General features: G+C 41.3%; 1 protein-coding gene and 1 long non-coding RNA gene across 3 annotated transcripts in view; both read right to left on the bottom strand.

Moving 5' to 3' along the window:
* The window catches only part of mpp5a (membrane protein, palmitoylated 5a (MAGUK p55 subfamily member 5)), a 65,594-nt gene that overhangs the window by 34,482 nt on the left and 23,222 nt on the right, over positions 1-7,890 (bottom strand). The gene's annotated exons all lie outside the window — the stretch shown is intronic.
* Positions 4,912-7,228, bottom strand: LOC119004287. The gene is made up of 2 exons (XR_005070175.1): positions 5,916-7,228; positions 4,912-5,260 (listed from the first exon to the last, which is right to left on the bottom strand). It is a non-coding gene; the product is annotated as an uncharacterized LOC119004287 (long non-coding RNA).

Here is a 7,890-nt window from a genome sequence, read left to right as displayed (position 1 = left end):
CAAGGATACTTGCCTTAGGGTTAGGGTTATGGGAGAAAATTTGTCTAATTGCAGATGTTGATTATGCTTGGGATTTCTTTTATGAGAGTTTTAACAGTATAATTAACAAGCATGCTCCACTAAAAAAGTACAGAGTGAAAGGCCACAACAATGCTTGGTTCACACCAGACTTGTCAGATCTCCTGCATAAACGGAACCTAGCATGGGCAAGAGCCAGAAAATCTAAGCAGGACTTTGACTGGCTGGTTTTCAGACAGACAGTTAAAATAAGGATAAGGAAGGCCAAAGCCAATCATTTTCTTTCCCAAACATCAAATAATTTGAACAACCCAACAAAATTTTGGAAAATTATCAAATCGTTATCAGAAAATAATAATAAAGGCGTGGAGCTTCCCCCATGCATTGTGAAAAATAACAGACAAGGCTAAAATGCTTGATTGTTTTAATGAACATTTTATAGCCTCTGGGTTTTTATGAGTCATCCTGTCCTCAACATGACTGTTCTTCTATAGAAGAGTCTGTCGGCCATGATACATCAAACCAGACTTTTTCCTTCAGTCCTGTTACAGTCTGTGAGGTACATAAAGCCCTCAAGCTTTTGGTCACAACTAACGCTGCAGGCCCTGATAAACTGGACCCTTACTTTTTAAAGTTAGCAGCACATTTCATTGCCACTCCTTTAACACACATTTTTAATCTTTGCTTGAACACAAATGTAATTCCTCGTGTCTGGAAGTCAGCCTTTGTTGTCCCCCTGCTTAAAGGGGGTGACCCCACTATTTCAAACAACTACAGGCCCATCTCAAAACTGTCTGTCCTGGCAAAGGTTTTAGTGATAAACTAAAGGATTTTTTTAATATAGTTAAAATGTTTTATCTGACTTTCAGTCTGGTTTTAGAAAAATGCATAGCACAACAACAGCAGCTCTTAAAGTTTTAAATGATGTTATTGATTCTACTGATACCAAGCAGCATTGAGCAGCCCTCTTCATTGATCTTTCTAAGGCATTGGACACAGTGGACCACTTTGTGCTCAAGCACAGACTATTTAAAGCTGGACTATCTCAAAAAACTATTGGTTAGTTTGTTAATTATCTTACAGACAGGACACAGTGTGTGCAGGCAGAGGGTTGCACCTCTAGCTCTCTCATTGTAAGTAAAGTAATACCCCAGGGGTCAGTCCTAGGTCCACTCCTATTCATTTTTTCCATCAATGACATTGATTTAAACGTGTCAAATGTGAAATCTCACTTTTATGCTGATGATACTGTACTCTACAGTTCAGCACCCAACCCAGAAGGGGCCCTTTCCCAGTTGCAACTTGATTTTAACACGGTTCAAGAACATTTGTATGATTTAAATCTTGTTTTAAATGCTGACAAAACTAAAGTAATGCTGTTCTCTAACACAAAATCCCTCCATTTTCTCTTCTCAGAGTGTGTTTCCAGCTACAGATATCTTGGTATATTAACTGATGAATCCCTCTCTTTCACAAATCATATCCAGCGGCTGGTGAAAAGTTGAAACTGAAACTGAGTTTTTATTTTAGGATCAAATCCTGCCTTTCCTTGAACTCCAAAAAGAGACTGGGTGCTGCAACTTTTATGTCTGTTCTGGACTACGGTGATGTTGTATATATGCATGCCTCGTCTCAAAGCTTACATGCTCTTGACACTGTATCATGGAACTCTGACGTTCTTCACTGGTTTTGAAGCACTGACTCATCACTGTACGCTATATGAGCGGGTTAGATGGTCCTCTTTATCAAAACGCAGACTGAGACACCTGCATATTCTCATTTACAAGGTAATATAAGGTTTTCTTCCCTACCTTTTGTCCTACATTAACCGAAGTAATGCTGGGACTTAAAATCTTCGGTCTCAGGATTTGTTCTTGCTGTCTGTCCCAAAAGTCAGGATTGAACAGGGAAAGAAAGCTTTTAGGTTTGCTGCTCCCTCTGCCTGGAACATGTTGGAAAAAGCTTTGAAACATAATGAGTTGGTCTTAACTCTTTTAAGGTGAAATTGGATGTCCTGGAGGCAGAAACATCTGGTTGTAGATGTTTTGCCTGAGGTTATTACTGTAGCTGACCTTCAAATGTTCCTGTTTTTGGATGCTAAGTGTCTTTAATGTAATATGTCAGCGGCAGCTGTCTGTTCCTGTGATAAACACTGATTATTAAAGTGAAGATGCTGTAGGCTATTTAGTGTTTTTAACAGTTTGATCACTTGAAACAAGGTTGCAGATAATATTGATAGGGAAATAGTGATAAAAGTAAGAAGTGTGTGTGTGTGTGTGTGTGTGTGTGTGTGTGTGTGAGTGAGTGTGAGAGAGAGAAAGAGAGAGAGAGCGAGAGAGAGAGAGAGAGAGAGAGAGAGAGAGAGAGAGAGAGAGAGAGCATGTTGAGGGGATGGCTAGAGAATAGCATGTGTGTGTGTGTGTGTGTGTGTGTGTGTGTGTGTGTGTGTAAGCCACATGAGAAGCTGCAGAAGTGTGCAGCAGAAAATTACATATTGTCATGTTGTGTGTCCTGAAGCTGTCTTTGACAGTTTCTTTTAGAGAGGAGCAGGATATTGCTGTTCAAGACTTTAGACATCATAAAGCCTACGTGAACTGCATGGTGTTCAGGGATGAATAGTCTCTATCGTTATTGTGCTATTTTTTCAGCTATAGTTACAATCATCATTAGTAATGTAGCAGCATAGTTCTGAATGACAGTGTCCCTGCTATCACATGTTGGTAAAATAAAACATTTACACAATAAAAACAACTACAGGCTTCCCAAATGCTGTAGTAAATTAAGCATGAGTTGAGCATATATCAGCATGTTGCCCCACTTTTAAGTCTCTTTTTTTCAAACCCTTATTGCAGATGGATAGACTTCAGAGTGTAAAACACTCAAAGTTAAGTCTTGGAGTTTGTATTATTCAAAATGTTGATGCCAATATTTTCCTGGACTGAGGCTTCAGATGTTGTTCCTGGGATCTGTTGGAGCCACTCTCCCAGTTTGGGGGTTACTGCCCCGAGTGCCCCCACTACCGCGGGAACCACGCTAGCCTTGACCTTCCACATCCGTTCAGGCACAGTTCTTTGCACAGTCTGCATCTTGGGTCTGATCTACTCTGGTAGATCCTGGCCTCTATGGCTCTTGTGCTGCCATGATTTGTGCCTCTGTGCTGACTGTCAGTCCTGCATTTTCCAGCCACTGGTAGGATTTCTTGATATCAGCCACTTCTTCTATCTGATGGTGGTACATGCCATGTAGGGGCTTGTCGCTCCAGGTTGTCTGCTCCTCCTCCTCTACACTTTCATCAGGGTTCTGCTGCCTGAGACATTCACTTAGCAGTTCATCCTTCAGGGCTATTTCTTCGAAGTAGTAGTGGTAGTGCGTACATATTGATGGCTCGGACCTTGTTCTTACCATTCAGTACCCATAGCCAGTATTCGCGATGATCTGACTGAGGGGGTTCAGGCCTATGCAGAACAGTAGTGGTGATAGCGCATCTCCTTGGTATATGCCGCACTTGATGTTGTTGGGCAATTGGCTTTGAATTGGCCTCTAGGATTGTCTTCCACATTTCCATCGAGTTCTGGATGAAGGCCCTTAGACTCCTGGTAATCTTATACAGTTCCAGACATTCCAGTATCCATGTGTGCGGCATTGAATCATAGGCTTTCTTGTAGTGCACAGGTTGGTCTGTCTCATCTTACAGTCTCGGGCGACTATTCTATCAACCAGTAGCTGGTGCTTGGCTCCTCTGAAGTTACTGCCAATTCCTTTCTGTGCCTCGCTCATGTATTGCGCCACATGCTTACTCATTTTTGCCGCAATGATGCCTGACAGGGCCTTCCATGTTGTGCAGAGACAGGTAATTGGCCGGTAGTTGGATGGGATGGGTCCCTTCTGGAGGTCCTTCATGATTAGGACTGTCCTGCCCTGGGTTAGCCACTCTGGGTGGGTCCCATCCCTCAGCAGCTGCTTCATCTGTGCTGCTAGGCGTTCATGGAGTGCAGTTAGCTTCTTCAGCCAGTATCTATGGATCATATCGGGGCCTGGTGCTGTCCAGCTCTTCATCTTTGACACACTTTCTTGGATGTCTGCCATTGAGATGGTTACTGGTTCTTGTTCTGGGATGTTGCTGTGGTCAGCCCTTAGGTCCACTAACCACTGGGCATCGGTATTGTGTGATGCTTCTCTTTCCCATATGTCTTTCCAGTATTTTTCCACCTCAACTCTTGGTGGGTCTGACCGGTTGTTGTTTCCCTGCCACTGCGAGTACACCTTGGCTGGTTGAGTGGAGAACAGCTTGTTTATTCTCCTGGCCTCTCCCTCCTTGGTGTATCTCTTCAACCGGGTGGCCAGAGCTGATAGTCGTCGTTTGGCAGTCTCGAGTCACTCAATTTAAATAGTGACTTGTAGAAATTATACAAATAGCAGTAATGACAATAATAATTGAGATATAATAATCGTGATAACTTCGGGTGTAGTGCTTTTACTGCAACTTGAATTTGCCTTCGCCCGCGATATTAAACCGACAAAAATCATGTCCTTTTTTGTGGCAGCAATGCTGAAAATCTAGCAGAATGCATATAGGGGAAACACTGTCTGAAATACTGGCAAACTGGTGACGTGACCTTTCCTCTTAAATCCACAATTTCCTCTCACACTGTCGCACTCATTTTCTCCTTTCACTCCATGCTGTTCTTTTTGTTAAAGCAGTTATGACAAAACATGAATTTGCTACTCCCCCAGAATGCTATGCAGTTCTGGGTTCGGAGTTGTAACACGTATTACCCTTTAATAAGAGAATAGGATTTAGATTGAACAGGCTAGATGGATCAGAAGCTCTAAGGTCGACTACGGAGCCCAGGATCGACCAACCGACTGCTCAGGAACGACACAAACACAGTGTTCTCTTTAAGAAACAAAAAATGCTTCCCTTTTTATTGCAGATGGGAAGAAAACACATTAATAACACATTTATGACAACTCCTACCCGGGTAAGTATGAAAAATAAAAAATAAAATAAAATACTGCAGCTGCTTTAATTTCTAGTGTTCAGTTCAGTTAGCACCACATAGGTGAAATATCAGTTCCACCTCACTGGGGTATGGGTGGCGTGTGTATTGGTGCAAAAAAAGGATCCAGGTTCCACGACGTCGGTATCTAAGCGTCCACCGGGGTCTAGCTCGCCATCAACGTCAATTGGCTCCAACCTCCAGGTCCATATCTCAATGGAATCCAACAAAAAAAACCTGACCTATGATAAGTAGGATCAGAGCATTCATTGTCAATCTCTAAACTCTCAATGATTTATATGAGATAAATCATGTTAAATCTGCATAAACCATTTAAATGGAAAATAATTATTCTCTTCACTTAATTACTGTTTTTTTCTGAATTGCTGTTGCAATATAACCTTACAATTTACAGTAACAAAATAAACAACATTCAAATAATCATATTATGATACTCAAGTTATTGAAATAACCTCTCAAAACAATATGAAAACATTTTGTGCTTTTTACAGGATAATATTCACACAACCATCATTAACCATTAAGAAAATAAAACATATAATTGTGCACAGTTGTTAACTTGTGGCTAAATGTGCTTTAAGTTCAGAAATAAAGTGCTAAACACACCCAGAATATAGCTCCATGTGCATGGAAAGAGAGTAAACAAGAGAAAATAACGTTACATATGCACCTTTAAAATGTCGGACAAATGCTACAGCATTAGTGTATCTGGTGTGTCTGCCTTGAGGCTAATTAGCATAGGGAGCTAGCGCTCCGACATTAGCTCGTCTGCTAACGTTAGCTCGTTATCGCTATTAGCATTAGCTCGTTATCGCTAACGATTAGCTCGTTCCGCTATTAGCATTAGCGATTTAGCATTTCGAGTCGGTTGCTCACCGATGCTTTCTCCTCCCGAGCGGCTCCTCCAGCTGCGCTCACGCAGGTCCTGGTCGTCCGGGGGATCTTCTCCAGCAGTTTTCTCCGTGTTTTGTCCGTGTTTTTCAGTGTTTTATCATCCAAAGTGTGTTTTTTTCTGTGACTCGAGCTCAATGTGGCTTCCTCTCTTCCTTCTAGCAGCTTCAAGAGGAAATGAACCTGCTCCGATCGGGTCAGTGGGTGGGAGCTTCTCCTCTGATTGGATGAGAAGTCCGTCTTCCGATCAGCTCTTTCAACTAAAACTCCACACAACTTTTTTTTTTAATCACGGTTCTGTTCTTCTTTTTAAGTGAACATCGGTATTTTAATTATTAACAAAACATTATATTTAATGAACTGATTTTTCCACTATGAATTTCACTGTTTTTAATTCAAACATCCTGGTTTTATACATATAATGAACTAATTTACTGAGTTTAACTCATTTGTCTCGGTTTTTTAATACACAATGAAATATTTTTAATATACATTTTTAACCTGGGTTACAGAGTTCAGTGAAATTATCGAACATTCTATTGGACATGTTTTCTATTGATATGGATCACGTGTCTATCTCGATAGATATTGTTATTGTTTTATCACCGAGCCCTAATCCCATTCATTTAGGCATTTTTTGTACAGGGTGGTGGAGTGCTACAAATATAACATCTGGTTACTTTTCAAAATAAAACACTGTGTTGATGCCAACATACAAATCTCAAAAAACAAATACAAGCTCTTCTACTAATCCTTTTCAATCCAACACTTTGTATTGTTGTTTTTATAACGCATACCTATAACTAAGGCCAGTTATTGACAGTATTGCATCATGGCAGACTCAAAACGCAACCAGTGGGGGTTGCCGGATGGCAGAAGGCAGAGAAAAACCGTATTGGAGCAGTAACACAGCAGACACGTATTCGGTGGAATCTCAGGGTTATTTTCTCCCTGATAAGCATAGTAGTGTGCCAGAGTCAAATCCTAACTCAGAGGATAAGTCCGAGTCTGAAGACACAAGCAAAGGGCATAAAATACTGCTTTTGTAAAGATTGGCTGTGCGAATTTGACTGGTTAAGGTCTCAGAGAGACTAATTCCATGAACTGCAAATGTTGCAGTCCATACCTGAAATATGTGGGGAACACGAAAATTGCAGTTAAAAGATAACAGACTGGTCAAACACAGTGCTGGTCTAAAGCATAAAATGTGCCGTGACCTGTACTCCTATGAAAATGCAACTCCACTCTCAGTTGCATTTAGAAGGCAAGAGGCTGTTAATCAGTGAACTGAGGAGGCCAAATTAATATTTAAGTTTAACACAGCCTTATTCATTGCCAAGGAAGAACTACCCTTTACCAAATATAAAGGCCAACTCGACCTGACATTTCATAACATTATGACATGAAATTTAATTTAAAGAGTGTGCAATAAAAAAATTTTGGTACTGTACTTGAATGAAACTCTGAGATTATATTTTTTCCTTGAATAAATGTACTATCAACACCGGAAATATAGGTGGAAACATATACATACTTAACATATACATACTTTGCAGATACTGGTTGGTAATTATGATGCGCATTAGGGGTGGAACGGTTCATTGAAAAAATCTGTCCCGTTCGGTACGCTTGTCACGGTTCGGGGCGCGTGTGTACCGTTCAGTTAATTGGCACGTGCAACTTCTTTTTCTCCTTTACTAATGAGGCGAAGACTGTACACTCCAGAGCAGCAGGTGGTGGCACTGAGCTGGATGCCAACCGCCAGTAAACAAGAAGAAGAGCTATGAGTCGGCTGTGTTTCCAGCATCGCGGCTCGTGGGCTAGCTTGCGAGCTTTGATGCCGGAAACACAGCCAACTCGTCATAGCACTAGCTCGCGAGTCAGAGCAGGATAGCGGCTACGTTCTGAATGAGTAGCAGACAAGCGAGTGAGATCCCTGGGTTAGACTTCCTCCAGCCAG

This window comes from Acanthopagrus latus, chromosome 16 (assembly GCF_904848185.1).
Source record: "Acanthopagrus latus isolate v.2019 chromosome 16, fAcaLat1.1, whole genome shotgun sequence".
NCBI classification, from domain to species: Eukaryota; Metazoa; Chordata; class Actinopteri; order Spariformes; family Sparidae; genus Acanthopagrus; species Acanthopagrus latus.
This window is presented reverse-complemented; position numbering and strand designations above follow the sequence as displayed.